This window comes from Podarcis erhardii (assembly GCF_964252035.2).
Source record: "Podarcis erhardii genome assembly, chromosome: 6".
Classification (NCBI taxonomy): domain Eukaryota; kingdom Metazoa; phylum Chordata; class Lepidosauria; order Squamata; family Lacertidae; genus Podarcis; species Podarcis erhardii.
Genome location: NC_138510.1, coordinates 36,619,728 through 36,635,206, shown reverse-complemented (window position 1 = coordinate 36,635,206; position 15,479 = coordinate 36,619,728). Strand labels below are relative to the sequence as shown.

Here is a 15,479-nt window from a genome sequence, read left to right as displayed (position 1 = left end):
CAATTACAATGCCTACCATATCTGAAAACAATATTAGGGGTTTCATACTCCTACAAACCAAAGGTCTGGGAAAGCTAAAATGCTTCGGTTTGCCACTGGAACCCACTTAACATGGCTAAAATGTGAGAGGTGAAATAGAGATAAGCAGTTGTAGCTTGCATTGAATGTGCCTTCGAATACAGTTTAGCACTTAAAGTAGTTGGGTTTTTTAAAAACAAAATTTGTATACTGCATCTAACTCATCAGTAAATAAGAGCAGGATTAGGAACTGTTGCAGAATTAATGGAAGATTACACCTAAAGAGCTGTGTCAATTTAATAAAGCTGTAACAACAGCATTAGGTGTTATTCCCCCTCCCCCAAGACAAAAGTGTGAGTTGGATGGGAAAACAGAAAGGATGCTTGTTAATTTGCAAAGAGTAAAAAAAAAACCCTGGAAGGATTGCAAGCAATAAAAATTATAGGCTAAGAATTCAGAATAATCTTTGCCAAATGGGAAATGGGAAATTTGGTCACATTTGAAAAATATGAACTACATTGTATCCATCTAGGAGAAAACCTAGGTTTTCTGAAAAGCAGTCTGGTACTATTCTCAGTGGATATGTTGTCGCTCTTTTCCCTGTGTGCCTTAGGTACCCAGCCACCTCGCTCATACAGCCAGTTCTTCTTCTAAGTCTCTGACTGTCATTCTGCAGGGCAGCTGCTCTGCTGAGGCAGCTGTGTGGTTCCTGCATGGATTTCTGAAGCTCTTTCTGGCTCATTGAGCACCTGAGACTCTTCAGCATTTTGCACATCTCTGAGCACCTGCTATTATCTGGAGCTCTTTTTTGCTTCCTAGCCTGGTTGCCAGATCTAATGAACAAATTGAGCTAAGCTGGCCAGAATCCTTTACTGAGACCTGTAAGAGGCTGGCAGAACTTGACAGAATGATGCAAAGGAGACAAGCAGCATTTAGCAGGCTCATTTGTGAATTGAGGGGAGAGAGAGAGAGAGAGAGAGAGAGCGCCACAGTCTTCTAAATGGGCTTTGTGTGGTGGCCAAGAACACTTTCCTGGCCTGTGTGGTTTGTCCTTATGGAACTATGGTATGCAAGCTCATGGGTTGCCACCCAAGTTTCAGTGTTTCAGTTGGTAGCCTATTAGACGCACCCATAAACTTATTTTGTGTGTTTGGATGGATGTTCTCTTTCTTCATATAGTTCCAGAAGCTGATTAGGGATGGGAATAGCCACTCAGAGTAGATATGCAAATAGATAAATAATAATAATATCAATAATGCTTACAAGTTACACTAAGGGAAGCTTGCCTGGTGCTTTCTTTATATATCTTTAAGCACCAGGCGAAAACATGCTTCTTAACCCAGGCCTTTGCTAATTAAATTATCTATGGCTAAATAAAATGTCTGTCATTAGGCTATGTATTTTTGTTTCTTTATTTTTTTTAAAATATTTTTTATTAACAATTTTTTGTTTGAATCACAATGCCAATAAAACAATACAATATCACATCTCTTAACATAGATCTTTTAACTTCTTTGGACTCCCTCGCATCTCCCGCTCCTGCGTTCCTGGTTATAATTTTATTCAGCAAATTTATCCCCTTATTTTTAATCTTCATATCTAATTTTCCAATGTTATATCTCTAATTTTGACTATCATTTTATTCAGATCTTAAAAAGTTTAGATATAACCAACATATTCCAAAATTTTTATCATTTCTTAAATTTATCTTATCTTCAATGAACTCAATGGTGCCAAGTTGTTTATACTCTAGCATCCTTCTTAACATTCATACAATTTACAATATTTTTGTAAATAAATCTTAAATTTCTTCCAATCTTCTTCCACCATCTCCTCTCCTTTCTTTATACAGTGGTACCTTGGGTTGCATATGCTTCAGGTTACATACGCTTCAGGTTACAGACTCTGCTAACCCAGAAATAGTGCTTCAGGTTAAGAACTTTGCTTCAGGATAAGAACAGAAATCAGGCTCCGGTGGCGCGGCGGCAGGAGGAGGCTCCATTAGCTAAAGTGGTGCTTCAGGTTAAGAACAGTTTCAGGTTAAGAACGGACCTCCAGAACGAATTAAGTACTTAACCCGAGGTACCACTGTACTGTAAACTGCCCTGTGATCCTTTGTTGAAGGATAATAAATAAATACTTGCAGAGGCTGTGCTCATGACACTTGCCAAACATATATAGAGAGAGATTCTGTTGTGGGGAAACATTTTCCCAGCTGCTTTCTGAAGGGAAGTGGATAGTTTCAACTTTACCATATGCTCTTAGATTAGAGATTCAGAGAAACCCTGTTCAGGCTTACAAAACTGCATAAAGTGAACATGTGAGAGAGGGCTGTCATGATCAGGGCTCTGACATTGCTTTTGTCACTTTCTGCAACTTTTGGAAACAAGGAGCCTCCTCGGCTCCCCTGTGCCTTCTAAAAACCTGGCTTTCCACTTGTCTCTACACCCCCATGTGTTTGTTCTGGAGGGCTGAAGTTACAAAGGAAAGATATTCTTAAGACTCGTATAGATTGTACTGTACTTTGAAAAAACCATAGTTGGCAGATGGGAGGCTAGGTTTCTTTCTTTTTAATCTTGAATTTACTGCTCCTTTTTAAAGGGAGTATACGATCAAGGCAAGACAGGGGGAAATGAAAACAAATACATATATGTTGCGAAGAGATTCCACAGAGGCAATAGATAGGAACCAGAGTTAGATTCTGCCCCCCCCCAAAGGTGGAAGATTTATTGGGACTAAGCAAAATTGTTCTGCTAGTTTGCGTACTCAGATTGTGAGTTTTCTAAAAGAGATGGTGTAGCTTATACTAGTTTACACACAGGTAAGAACCCTTCTCTTCCCTTGGAGGCCTGTCTCTTGCCCAGTGTGGCTTCAATTTAGTGCCAGGTTAAGGCCTGATCAGGGCATTGGGCCAGCTGAGAGTCATTGACTGCCACTCAGTTTTTGTGATCTGCTCGCTGTCTTATAGTTCATTGCTGATTATTAGTGGTTTTATTGAGCTTTCATATGTTGAATTATTGCTTTTAAGAAGTGTACCCTTCCTAGATATTGATTGATATAGGGCATTATAAAATTAAATGAATACTGAAAAAACAGTGTGTAGGATCTTTTGGCCTTCAGCACACAAGATTAAATATTATTTATATGATTGTTTTGCCTCGCTCAAGTAAGATGATCCTCCAGCTCATGATCTGCATTTGTGTACATCTTCTCTTTCAATTTGGTTGTTGTTTAGTGCTAACCATAGATTGTCATTATGTGCATATTAGCAAACCATGGTCATCAGTTGTCCTTTACACCAAAATCAGAAATCCACTCCAAATCATGGCCGGAAATGGTTATAAATTCACATGTAGAATCTTGTAGATGATGTATAGCCAAGTCATGCTCTGAGTAGACCTATTGATTTCAGTGGATCTACTCTGAGCATGACTAATGTTGGATAGCACACTGTATATCTGGTATCAGCTAATTTCTAGGCAATCTTGTCAATGAAATATAGAGGAAGGAGCCAATGAAGTCAGCACTTTCTCATAATTGATTCCTGATCAGCATGAAAGTAAGCAGTTTGTTAAAGAAGCACTAAGCTTCCTAAGTCTTGCTTAGGTTTGAACAAGTGCATTGACCGCCATCTTTGCCACTTGTCTTGAAGCCTATTTCCTTTGTTTTTAAATTAAATTATCAGTCAATCAGCACATGACCTCACAACCACCACCTTCCTTGTCACAGGATTTTTTCTTTCTTTTATACTTAGGGAAGAAAACCCTGAATATGGACACAACACCCATTCACCACTTTGCCTATCCATTCAGTTCATTTTCATTTGAGGGAAGAGGAGAGAGGTTAAGTTTTAATCTTGCATACACCCCACTTACTGAACCTGCAAAGACTCCACTGTATTCTCTTCCCTCTTATCACATTGAATAAAAATGATTTAGTTTGCATATGGGAGCAACTGCACACACACTTAGCATTATTAAACATAATACATCCTTCAAGTGCGGAAGAAGAAGCAACACACATGAATACAGAGGAAAATGCACAAAGGTCCATGAATTGAGGGGCAGCTTGGAATAAACTAGTGTGGAGATATTTACAGTGGTACCTCGGGTTAAGTACTTAATTCATTCCGGAGGTCTGTTCTTAACCTGAAACTGTTCTTAACCTGAAGCACCACTTTAGTTAATGGGGCCTCCTGCTGCCGCCGTGCCGCCGGAGTACAATTTCTGTTCTCATCCTGAAGCAAAGTTCTTAACCCGAGATACTATTTCTGGGTTAGCGGAGTCTGTAACCTGAAGCGTATGTAACCCGAGGTACCACTGTACTATATAATTATAGAATCATAAAATTGTAGAGTTGGAAAGGACCACGAGTGTCATCATGTCCAACCCTCTGTAATGCAGGAAATGTTTGCCCAACATGGGGCTCAAATCCACTACAGAATGAAACAGAGAGAGCTGCCTTATACCAGTGTTCCATCTAGCTCAGTATTGTCTACTCTGACTGCCAGCAGATCTCCAGGGTTTCAGGTTGGAGACAATTCCCAGCCTTACCTGGAGAAGTGGGGGGGGGGGGTCAAAACTAGGACCCTTTGTGTATAAAGAAGATTTTTTACTGCTGATGTTTTAGGGCCCTTCCCAGAAACAGATAATATTAAGCATCAGTTATGTTCAGACTTTCATAGGGAAATGTTTCAAAATACTTGAGAAATACCCAAGTTCCCACCACCATCTTCAGCCTTTGCAATTGTCCTCTTCTTCCCATTCATGCTAACTATCTTTTAATCCTCTCCCTCTTTGTCTCTTGTTCTTGATTGCTGTCAGCCAAACTAGAACCCTTCTTGATGGAAGAGTGGGATGAAATTCTTTCAAATAAACAAGCAAGCAAGCAAGCAGACAAACAAACAAATATTATTGGGAGATTTTTGTCTTAGGGTGTTTTTTATATAAAAAACCCCAACACTTTTGACTATCTGAATGAATGAATGAATGAATGAATTTTCATTTGCGTCAGCTATCGGTCATAGCAATAAAACAATAATGCAACATACAAAGAATAGAAATAAAAAGTAAATTATGTAAAATACGTTTTAGGGTTTTGAATCAATAGTCAAATAGTAGATCTTATTCTGCCCCAGCTAAAAACCTTGCAGCCTTTGCTGTCACCTGCTCATCTTGATCTGCCAAGATCTGTGGCGGTGGTTGGGCGACCCGGAATGGACAATAAAAGAGGGGTGATAATCTCATTCTTCAAGTTTTTATAAAGAGTGCAAGCCAGAAGGGCATGTACCACCGATTTGGTACTGCCATCTCCACAGGGATATAAGCGTTTTTCATGTGGAATCTGTTGGAATCGTCCCTCAAGTACAGCCGAGGGCAATACATTCAATCTTGCCTCATTTCATAGAATCCTAGAGTTGGAGAATCATCTAGTCCAGCCCCTTGCAATGCAGGAATATGCAGCTGAACCTGCAACCTTGGCATTAGCAAAACCATGCACTAGCCAACTGAGCTATAAGACACATTAAGCAGCTCTCTCCGCCAGAACAAGGCTATTCTCTACCCTAACTCACCCTGCCCCATCCCATCCTGCAATTATCCTATTGTCACTGAAAAAAGTCACCTGGTGGATTATCAAGCTGTGACTAAAATGTAAGATGCCGTTTCACAGAAAGGTCTGAAACAGCACCAGAATTAACAGAATGCATCAAGGTGGTTATAACATTGTGATCTTCAGTGAACACCCCTCCATTCACGAGGCGTGCTTTTAGTTAGGGTCACATTTCAAAACTGCATTTTGAATTGTTAGTTAATGAATTAGGCTATTTGCACATGCGGTGCTTTAAATTGGATTTTTCATTTTCCTCCTATTGAAAATGGAAAACGTACATCGAGGAGTTGGTATATATGATTTTAAAATAGCTTCCTACTGGCTTGCTTATACTGTACACTACATTTAGAAGTGACATGTTCTGGGCAAAACAATGCTTTCAGTGATATTTGTGAAAATGCAAATTTTCTAGAATAGTTCCCTGGAACCATTTTTTTAAAGAGGAAAGTCAAATTTCGCATTGTGGAACACCTTCTCCTTAACTTATCATCTGTTTCCACTCTTGCCATTTATATACCAGGTGAAAACTATTATTTTAATCTCTGCATTTTGTGGCATCTGTTGTTATTTATTCAGTGTATCAGCCAAGTACTAACATAAGGAATTTCTAACTGACTTGCAACATTTTAAGAGAGTATAAGCATAACATAAACTATAAAAGAACAATACATTACAATAACCCCACATACCTACTGTAATAAAACAGAAGCAAAAACATCAGTAGAAAAAAATTAATAATAATCATAACGTAAACCACAAAATCAGGCTTTTATTAACTTGTACCTGTTGTTGCGCTGTAGTTCCTGCAGCTGGGTTGAAGTTATTATATTTTATGTGAGTCTTATGGCTATGTTTTGCTAGGTTTTAATGTTGATTTTTTAATGATGTTTTTGTTTTAAATGAATGCTGTAAGCTACCTCTCAGACTACAGTGTTAACTATAAACATAGGTTAGAGATGTTTAAAATAAATAGCATATATATATATATATATATATATATATGGAACTTTTAATATAAAGGTGCAATCAGATCTGTGATTCCACATTCTGACGTGGGGGAGTCCTGAATACCTACATCCTTGGTGACTTAAATTCATGGTGACAGCAGAAGCTACTAAGGCACCACCTCCAACATCAAATGCTTCTTGCTGCTGTATTAGTAAATAATTAGCACGCTGAAAGAGGAATGGCATCAAATAGTCTAATCCCAGATGCTTATTTAAATTGAGCAGCTGTCAAACTGCAGATTATAGAGGCATGTAGGCTGACTGGAAGAGTTTCCACATCATCAAAACGCCTTTTCCTAGACAAGCTAATGTAATCTGCATTAAAGAGTGACTGCACAGTGCTGCAATCTCAAAAGCGGGGGATGTTTTATGAATCTTTTGTGCTCTCTCACATGACCGGGAATGGCATCCACCTCTTAGTGGTCATGTTCACCTAAACAGGGTGGCATTAAACAAGGTTTTACTCAGAGTAGGGTTGCAATCAAAGTAGCAGTTTGCGAGAATGACTTCCACTGAGGAATGGGATTTTCCCCCACTATCCTTCCCTGCAGGCCCCCTCAATCAAATATGAGTTTCCCCCCGATAACCTGGAGCAGATTTTGGGATGGTACACTCAGGGAGGGGGGGGGAGAAATCCTGCTGTGTGAGTGGGAGTCATTCCTCACATACATTTAATAAGTTGGATACCACCCACTGAAATTAATGAGCATGACTGTCATGGACTGGCCGGACACAGAGGAATGTTAGAAGGCATCAGCTGGGGAACCTCTAAGGAAAGAAGAATGGTGGTGGGATAATGATGAGTGGTCAGAGGGAGGAGAGGGAGAAGCCAGGGATGGGGAGGAGTCAGAAGCTGAAGAGGTAGCAGGGTTTAATGAGCAGGGACAGAGGGAGGCAGAGGGAAGTCTAGAATCTGAAGCTGAAGCAAGAGAGGAGGAAGGCCAAGAGGCAGAGATGAGTCAGGCTGGTGAAGAAGCCAGGGTGTCTCCCCATCCTGCTATGGCAAGCTCCCATTCCCCCTGGTCTCCCAGGACCAAAAGAGGTATGAAACAGGAGGAGCAAAAGCAGACATGCTGGTGGAGTCTCAGGTTGATTGGGAAAGACCTGGGAGAGGTGGAGACTTAGGTAGCTGTGAGAAGGCAAGGACCTTCAATCTCTAGAACTGGCTCAGAGGAGCAAGACCTATTGAAGAAGAGTTTCTCATTAGATCTGGCACTCCTGAGCAGATCCAGTTTATTCTAATAAAGAGTTAACTTACTTCATGTGATTTATTGCTGACTTGCTCCTAACAAAGACTAAGTTAGATTAGTTAGTTAGATAACTAAGTTAGATAACTTAGTTGAATGTCACCCTTGTAGATCTCTTATGATCTTAGTTGAAGCAGGTATTAGGAAACGATGAACAGCATCAGAAAACCCCCCCAAAATGCATCTGGGGTATTGTAGAGTAACCCTAACCATCGTATCTACCAGCTGGAGGTGGTAAGAGTGGGGTGGAGGAGCCCAATAGCAGAGAGCTGCTCTGCTTCAGTGGGGGACACACATCCATTCAGTAGCACCCACTATGCTTGCAGAAAGCTCTGTGGCCATCAATCTACCACAGCCAGATTATCCACCAATGGTAGCCTATGAAGGCCCAGAAACAGGGTGTTCCAGCAATGGAGAAGAGGCAGATTGGATCCACTAGAGCCAAAGTGCCTCTGTTTCCCTGAGAAGGTTTGTAGGGGTTCACAGGGATTTAGTGGTAGGGATTATCAGATAGTGGAGACTCAGCTGCCCTACCTTGCCAGTCAGTTGTGCAATAAAGGATGTAAGCAGTCTCTTCTAGGCTGCCCCTTTCTTTACATGCTCCACCCTCCAAAGCAGATTTGGGGTTGGGAGGAGAGGGTATCCTGTTGTGCTCGTGGGCATTATCGCACCGGCTCCTGCTAGCACTGCAAATTAATTGAATACAGCCCTATGCTCCTAATTTCTAACATGCTAAGTATTCCTAAAAGCTGCTCCTTTCATTAAATGCTTAAATAATTGACCACTTTAAAAGCAGCTTGCTAGGTTTCTTGAAATGGCATGAGTAGTTAAACCTTCTTGTAGGGCAAAACAGAACAAATGCACCACTCTTTTTTTTTTTGTCTCTAATCTTTAATAAAAGATCGCACTGCACTTTAGAGCATTCACTTGATCTTGTTAATTTCAAAGCATTCTTAACGTTCATTTTTAAATGCTTGTCAAAAGTACAGCTTAATTGCTCATGAAATGCCTTTTAAGTGGGTATTATGAAAAGTTTTTTAAATGACAATTTTGCTTGAAGAATGAGCAAATTCTTAAAATAAATTGTTAGTTAATTACAAACCTGGATTTATCTGCCCCTCAAAATCATTGCTGATAAGATCTGGACAGAACCAATAGCTTGGCAGCAATACTGAGTCATAATGGGTTGTATCCAGGGTTTGTATGTTTTTACTCTATTATTATTATTATTATTATTATTTTACACTCATGTAAGGTGGAACACCCCATTTTTGCTCCCCACCTCCCCACAGCTGTTACTTAGGATGTGGGGAGCCTTCCAGAACAATGTGGAATATGATCTACACAGCAGTAGAAGGCAGGAGAGATTATGACAAACTGGATTCACCATCTTGCATGGGTTTAAGTTTTTTATGCTAGCATAAAACCGTAATTGGAGAGGAAGAACCCCATGAGTTCAAGGCTCTGTCTGATTAGCTATTTGCATGGATTGCATTTTTTTATTATTTCTGCATAACAGTTAACTGTATGATGGAGAAGAGAGGCTGTAGTTTAAAAATAACAAGGACAGGAAAGGGAAATTTGAACCCAGTGAAAGCAAAATAGCTTCCAAGATAGACAGAGAAGCTCTATCCAGGGTAGGAACTCTTCACCATGTTTAAAGAGTGTCAGATAGACTTTGCTTTAAGAGTGTGCATGCAGATCTTAGTAGCTGTCATAGAGCCATGATAACTACCTAACTGGGAATATGCAGCCATCTGTGTGTTTGAGTAGCAGGAGGAAGAAAAGCATCCCAGCCAGTGAGTGAAGCATGCAGAATAGGCAGCCATTCCCTGAGCACTTATTTTCTGGCTTTGCAATCCTTACCTGTGAAGTAGGTATTTGCTTAAGGCCTAAGATTCTTGGGTCCAAGCTCTCAATATCCAATGATGCCATAAAGGCTCACATTGAAATATCTTTATCCATCTCTTGTTATCCTTAGGATCTTCCTTCATCTCCTTTAGTTGCCTTCATCTTCCCTCAATTTACTAAATTGAGATTGCAAGCTCTTCTAGGCAAGGACTTGCCTATTGCTTATGCTACTTTGTAAAGTGCCATGCACAGCGATGGAAGTGCTAAAAATAGCTTGTAAATTATATTCTAGTCAATTAATTAATGAAAGCAACAGACTGCATTGTCTCAAAAGCAGATTGGCTGACAGCCCTCTAGCTAAAACTCATGAACTTGGGGAAGGCGCATTAGACACAAGGGCTAGATAAATGTTGGACTAGGCAAATGGGCTTACTTCTTTTAACCTCAAACTATTGATGCATCAGGTTGTACCGGTAATATGACCCATTGATGTACTTCCTGAAGAATGCTGTGGAAAAGGAGAATTCTTCCTGAAGAATGCTGTGGAAAATTAACTAGCAGGAAGGACATTTCCAAAAAGTACAAAGTGACTCAGAAAATAGAGGTAGTTTGAGAGAATGAACAGAACTTTTCAGCTAAACTTGTCCGTCATCTGAACAATAGCCCCAAATATTCCAAAGGAGCCTCTGAAGAGCTTTCCCCCAAAGTCTGCAGGGGAATGAGGTGGGGAAATTGGATGCATTTATCTTCTTCACTGATCAGCCAGTGGGCAGCAGAGAGTGCAGGAAGAAAAGAGGTTGGAAGGTGCACGTAATCACCGCTGATGAGAGGCTGAACAATTGTCTGGCTTTAGCTTTAATACAGAATAGGGCTACCAAGTCTATAAAAGGTATTTCCTTTGTACCTATTGTACAATGGTGCAGAATCTCCTTCATTAACAACTTTGGACAAGATTGCTTTGATGGCATTTGCAATCTCCTTCTTTTAAACCCTTAGGACTGTGTTCTTGATGAGGGGGTGTAACACTTCAGAAGTTTGAGAGTTTACTGAAAGTCCCTCCTGCAGTATTGCACCTTGTACCCCAACATGCTGCTTATTAGATTATATAAGGCTGATAAGCAGCAGCATACACAGAGTGCCTTACAAGGAAGCATCCAACTGGTACAGTAAACAAACTGATTTGGGGAAGGCCCAGAACTCATTTATTTTGAGGACAAACAGGGGCCTTTTCTGCAAACAGAACTTGCAAACAGAAGGCCTCAGGTTTAATCTCTGACAACTCTAGGTAGCGCTGGAAATGGCCCCTGTCTGAGATTCTGGAGGCCACTGCCCACCAGTGTTGACAATACTGAGCTAGATAGACCAGTTGTCTGACTCAGTGTAATGCAGCTTCCTATGTATTTTTAAACTGTTAGATTGATAGGCTTGGTTGTGGTCTACAACACCAGTGCTTACCTAACCTCCCATCACCGGCATTGATCAGTTTACTAGAAGGGAAAGGAGCTAGGCAGCAGAGAGGTTGGCACAGTGCACCGCATTGACCTCATTACCTTCTTTCATCCCTCAACACTGGCCATGGTGACGGGGGCTCGGAGTCCAGCAACATCTGGAGGGCCACAGGTTCTCCATCCCTAACATAAAGTGTCTCTGGTTTGTTTAAGGAGTCCTACAAGTATTTCAGGAAGCTGTTGGGCTCCATGTCAGCCCCGTTAGCTTGCAAGGGTTAAAGAATATCCCATTACAAGTATCAGCCAGCGTTTGAAATCTGCAAGCCCAGAGAAGCCCTTGGCTGAGAGCCAATGAAAGCTCTGCATTACTACCATTTCCATTTAGCTTTATTTATTATTATTTCATGGACGTTTTCTACTAATGAACCATCACTTTCATTTCTGCCCGTCATAATTACACAATTACCTATCCTGGAAGTATTTAGTAATAACATTCCTGACCATAAATTTGACTCACTCTTTTAAATACCGTCATAATTCAGTTTTAATGAAAGCTTGAGTATGCAAAAGAAAATGGGCTTTAGTGGAAGTATAGACAGCAAAGCACCATGTTACAGAGTAACCAACCCCATACTCCTTTCTCCGTGGTTAATGAGTTGTAGTGTGTAATTTGAATAAGCAATGACCCCTTGGATTTGTTTAATTATGAATGTTGGGAAAGGCTCTAACTGAATGGGTGCTCCAGGGAATTATATGAAATTGTATGGAAGTCACTAAAAGGCATGGTTTTCCAAAATGGTATGTCTTGTCATTTGAGGGTTTTGTGGTGTGGTGTTGCAAAGAGTGGTGAAACTATGGAGGGAATTGCAACTGATTATTGCACCATGAAGCTGACTGAAAAGACTTGTCATCAATTTAGACTAGGCATGAGAAACAGTTTTGATTTTGTTTGCACTTTTAGGGGGAAATGTGGATTAAATTGTGTGTGTGTGCGTGAGTGCATTATTCTGTGCAAAAATATGTATAATAGTTAAAACTGCATACAAAAAAGTGTTCATTAGAAGAAAGGAGTGCTAAAATGCGGGTGAATTTTCAAGAGGGTGATTATTATTATTTTTTTTAAAAAAGAATCCAAATTGCTGTGGAAATTTGGAGAACTTAATTTAAGATTGGGAAACTGGGAAACTGACATATTTCTCCATCTCTAATTCTTAAATAATAGTTGGAGGATTGGAGTTGAGCCATGGGCTGCTTTGTTCACCCTCTCCCTTAACTAATCCCCCCCTTCCTTTCTCATATGAACAATAGTCTTTGGAAATTTAAGGAACTGATTTGAATCACTCATTCTTTGTTTGCTTAGTTCACTTACATAATGTTTGAACATTGGAAGAAAATGTCAAAGGGGATGTAATATTGAGCTCACTGATCCTGTTGTTTAATGTGGATAGTAATCTTCCTGTACTTCTGTTAATTCTCTGTTGTCCATATGATGTTGTCTTCCAAAACACAGCCAGCCCACACTTCCCCTTCCCTCAATCTAGATTTTCTCATACTCTCTCACTTTCACAGTATCCCAGGTATAAGAAAGTCCAAACTGAGGGAGGGAGAAAAGTTGGGAAGGCAGTAATTTGGAGGAAAACATCATATGGACAATAGAGAATCAGTGGAGGTACAGAAAGCTTACTGTTCATGTTAAACAGCAGTATGGATGAGCCCAATGTATCTGTTTTTTAAAGATCCCACCACTGTGGGATCAAATGAGTGGTTTTATGTGCAAAGGCTCATGCCCTAAGCTCTGCCTTGCACTTTGTCTCTTGGGCAAGTTACTTGTCATTTGTGACTAGCCAGGCCCCAACAGCAGCCATTTTGTGGCGGTGCCTGCATCGATTTTTTGAATTTCCAGATATGGCCACAAATTCCAAAAAGATAGCTGCTCCTTTTATGCAAATGACTACTCAAAGGCAGTTACATCTAAGCAATCTCTTTCTGAGGCAAGTGAAATACAGTTAAATCCACCGTATTTGCACCTTTACAAAATGTTGGATACCATATTGTGAGAGAAATTACTACTTAAATGGGAACAGATAGCCCTTGAATGATATCTGTATTGTGAGACAGAAAAGTAACTGCTCAAATGAAAGACTCTCTGATGGTAATAAAAGGCAAATCTTTGAGCTGAAGAAAGGGTTCCCAGTTGAGTTTCCAAAGTCAGTCTCAAGGCTGTTTCGTTTGGTATGTTTGTTGACAACTTTAGTGAGAAAAGGAAGAATGTGTCAATGAAATGGCAATTAGATGGAGAGAACAGTCAATTCAGCTGAGAATTGGGAAAGTATACATAATGTATTGGATGATTCATGAACTGCACAGCAAAAATTTAGTAGGGCAAAGTGCAAAATCATGAGCTTCAGAGCACTCTTGGTACCTGCCAGAAATGACGTATTGACCTGAGCCGAGGGTCTTGGGTCAACATGCATGACATCTATGAACCACTGATGTGATGCATTATAAGGAAAATAAATACACTGCTAGATGTAATACAGGATCCTGTTTTAGTCATCCATCTCAAAAAGGATTTTTAAACAATGGAATATTTCCTGAAGCTGCTAGGTCAAACTACTTGATTTAGCTTCCATTAATCTTTTTTTAAAAAAACCTTGCACACTGCCTAAATTTTACCTCCAGCTCTGTTAACACAGAAATGGCCTGACGTCTCTTTCGTCTTGTTTCCTACCTACCAAAGAGCCTGTGTCTTTTGCCTAAGGTTGGAGACATGCCTGGGTAACAGCTGGATTTTCTATTCCTGAAGATAAGGTTTCAGCCATTGCATTCCCTTCTTTCCATGAGCAGAAGTGGCTGGAAGGGCAGAGCAGCACCATGCAACAGCTTCCTAGCAGAGGGATCAATGCCACTTACCAGGGTGGAGGGGCAGAAGGACAGGGTGGCACTGAGTTCAGGGTGGCATGGACACACTAGTGCATCTGCATTGCCCAGCCTGGCTGTTGTCCTGCCCTACCCTTCCTGCTAAGTGGCACCACAACCCTAAGAGCCACAACCCTCAGCACCACCTTGCTCTGCCAATAGCTGCTACCCAGCAGGCCTAGGTGCAGCATACATGGGACCTATGGGAGACTCATTTGAATGTCTGCTACATCCTTCCACATCCCACTGGTGGCTGCACTAGCAGAGCCAATCTGGCATTCCCATCTTCCATTGCTCCTGGTAAGAGGCAGTGATGTTGCTACTGGGAGGCTGTTTCTGCAGTGCCACCCTGCCCTGCCAGCTGCTTCTGCCCAGCAACTTAGGTACAACCTGATCAGCGTCTCACAAAGCTTTCCTTGAATGTTTGCTGCCTCCTCCCATAGTCCACTCTGTATCCATGGCTTCACTACCTGCCAGGTTTTTCCTTTCCATTGCTTGCCTATTTTACCATCTAACCTAGGAGTGTTCAGTGTGGTGACTTTCCAGCTGTTGTTGAATTACAACTCCCAACAGGCCTAGCCAGTATGACACAATAGCCAGGGAAGATGCGACTGAGGTCCAACAGCATATGAAAGGCACTGTCTTGGCTTTCCCTGACTGAGCCTGTTGAAAGGTTTTAGAGAACCTGAAAGTGTCACCACAGTTTTCTGATATGTAGGTTGGTCTAATAAACTGTTGTCTTAAAATGGATTTTGGAATGAAAGGAACAGGAATGTATGACAAGAATGGGATAGCTTTGTTGGTGAGTGAATGGTGTGCACTAGTTCCTCTCATCCAGCCGGGCTTCCCTAACTAGTTGGACTCCAACATCTAGAAGTCATTAGAACATAAGAAGAGCCTGCTGGATGAGGCCAACAGCCCACCTAGACAAGCATTCTGTTCTCACAGTGGTCATCCGGCTGCCCAAAACAGGATCTGAGTGCAACAGCACTCTTTCACAGTTGCAATTCTCTGGCATTCAGAAACATGCTGCTTGACAGTAGAGGCATAACATAGCCACTATGTCTAGTCACTGCAGGCAGCAACCATTTTAGGCACATCTGATATGTGTGCAGCTACACACACACATCATGCCAAACATAGAAGTGGCCCAAAAATGTCAACAAAAGGCTACAAAGAGGGGCAGCGCAGGGGGTGGAAGAGGGTGTTTGCATGCTTTTTTCAGTGGTGTTTCAAATATATGTGGTTCCCCACTTCTAATCTACAAGATGTGACCCATCTGGAATGGGTGTGTACATTTTTGTGGTTTGTGACACATTAGATCCATGCAGCTAGATACAATCTAGAAATTATGTCAAGGGCACCATACAAATGAGCTC

The 15,479-nt window shown here is 41.0% G+C and overlaps 1 protein-coding gene across 1 annotated transcript in view; it reads left to right on the top strand.

The window, feature by feature from the left end:
• TAFA3 (TAFA chemokine like family member 3) overlaps positions 1 to 15,479 on the top strand; it is a 91,224-nt gene that overhangs the window by 58,327 nt on the left and 17,418 nt on the right. The gene's annotated exons all lie outside the window — the stretch shown is intronic.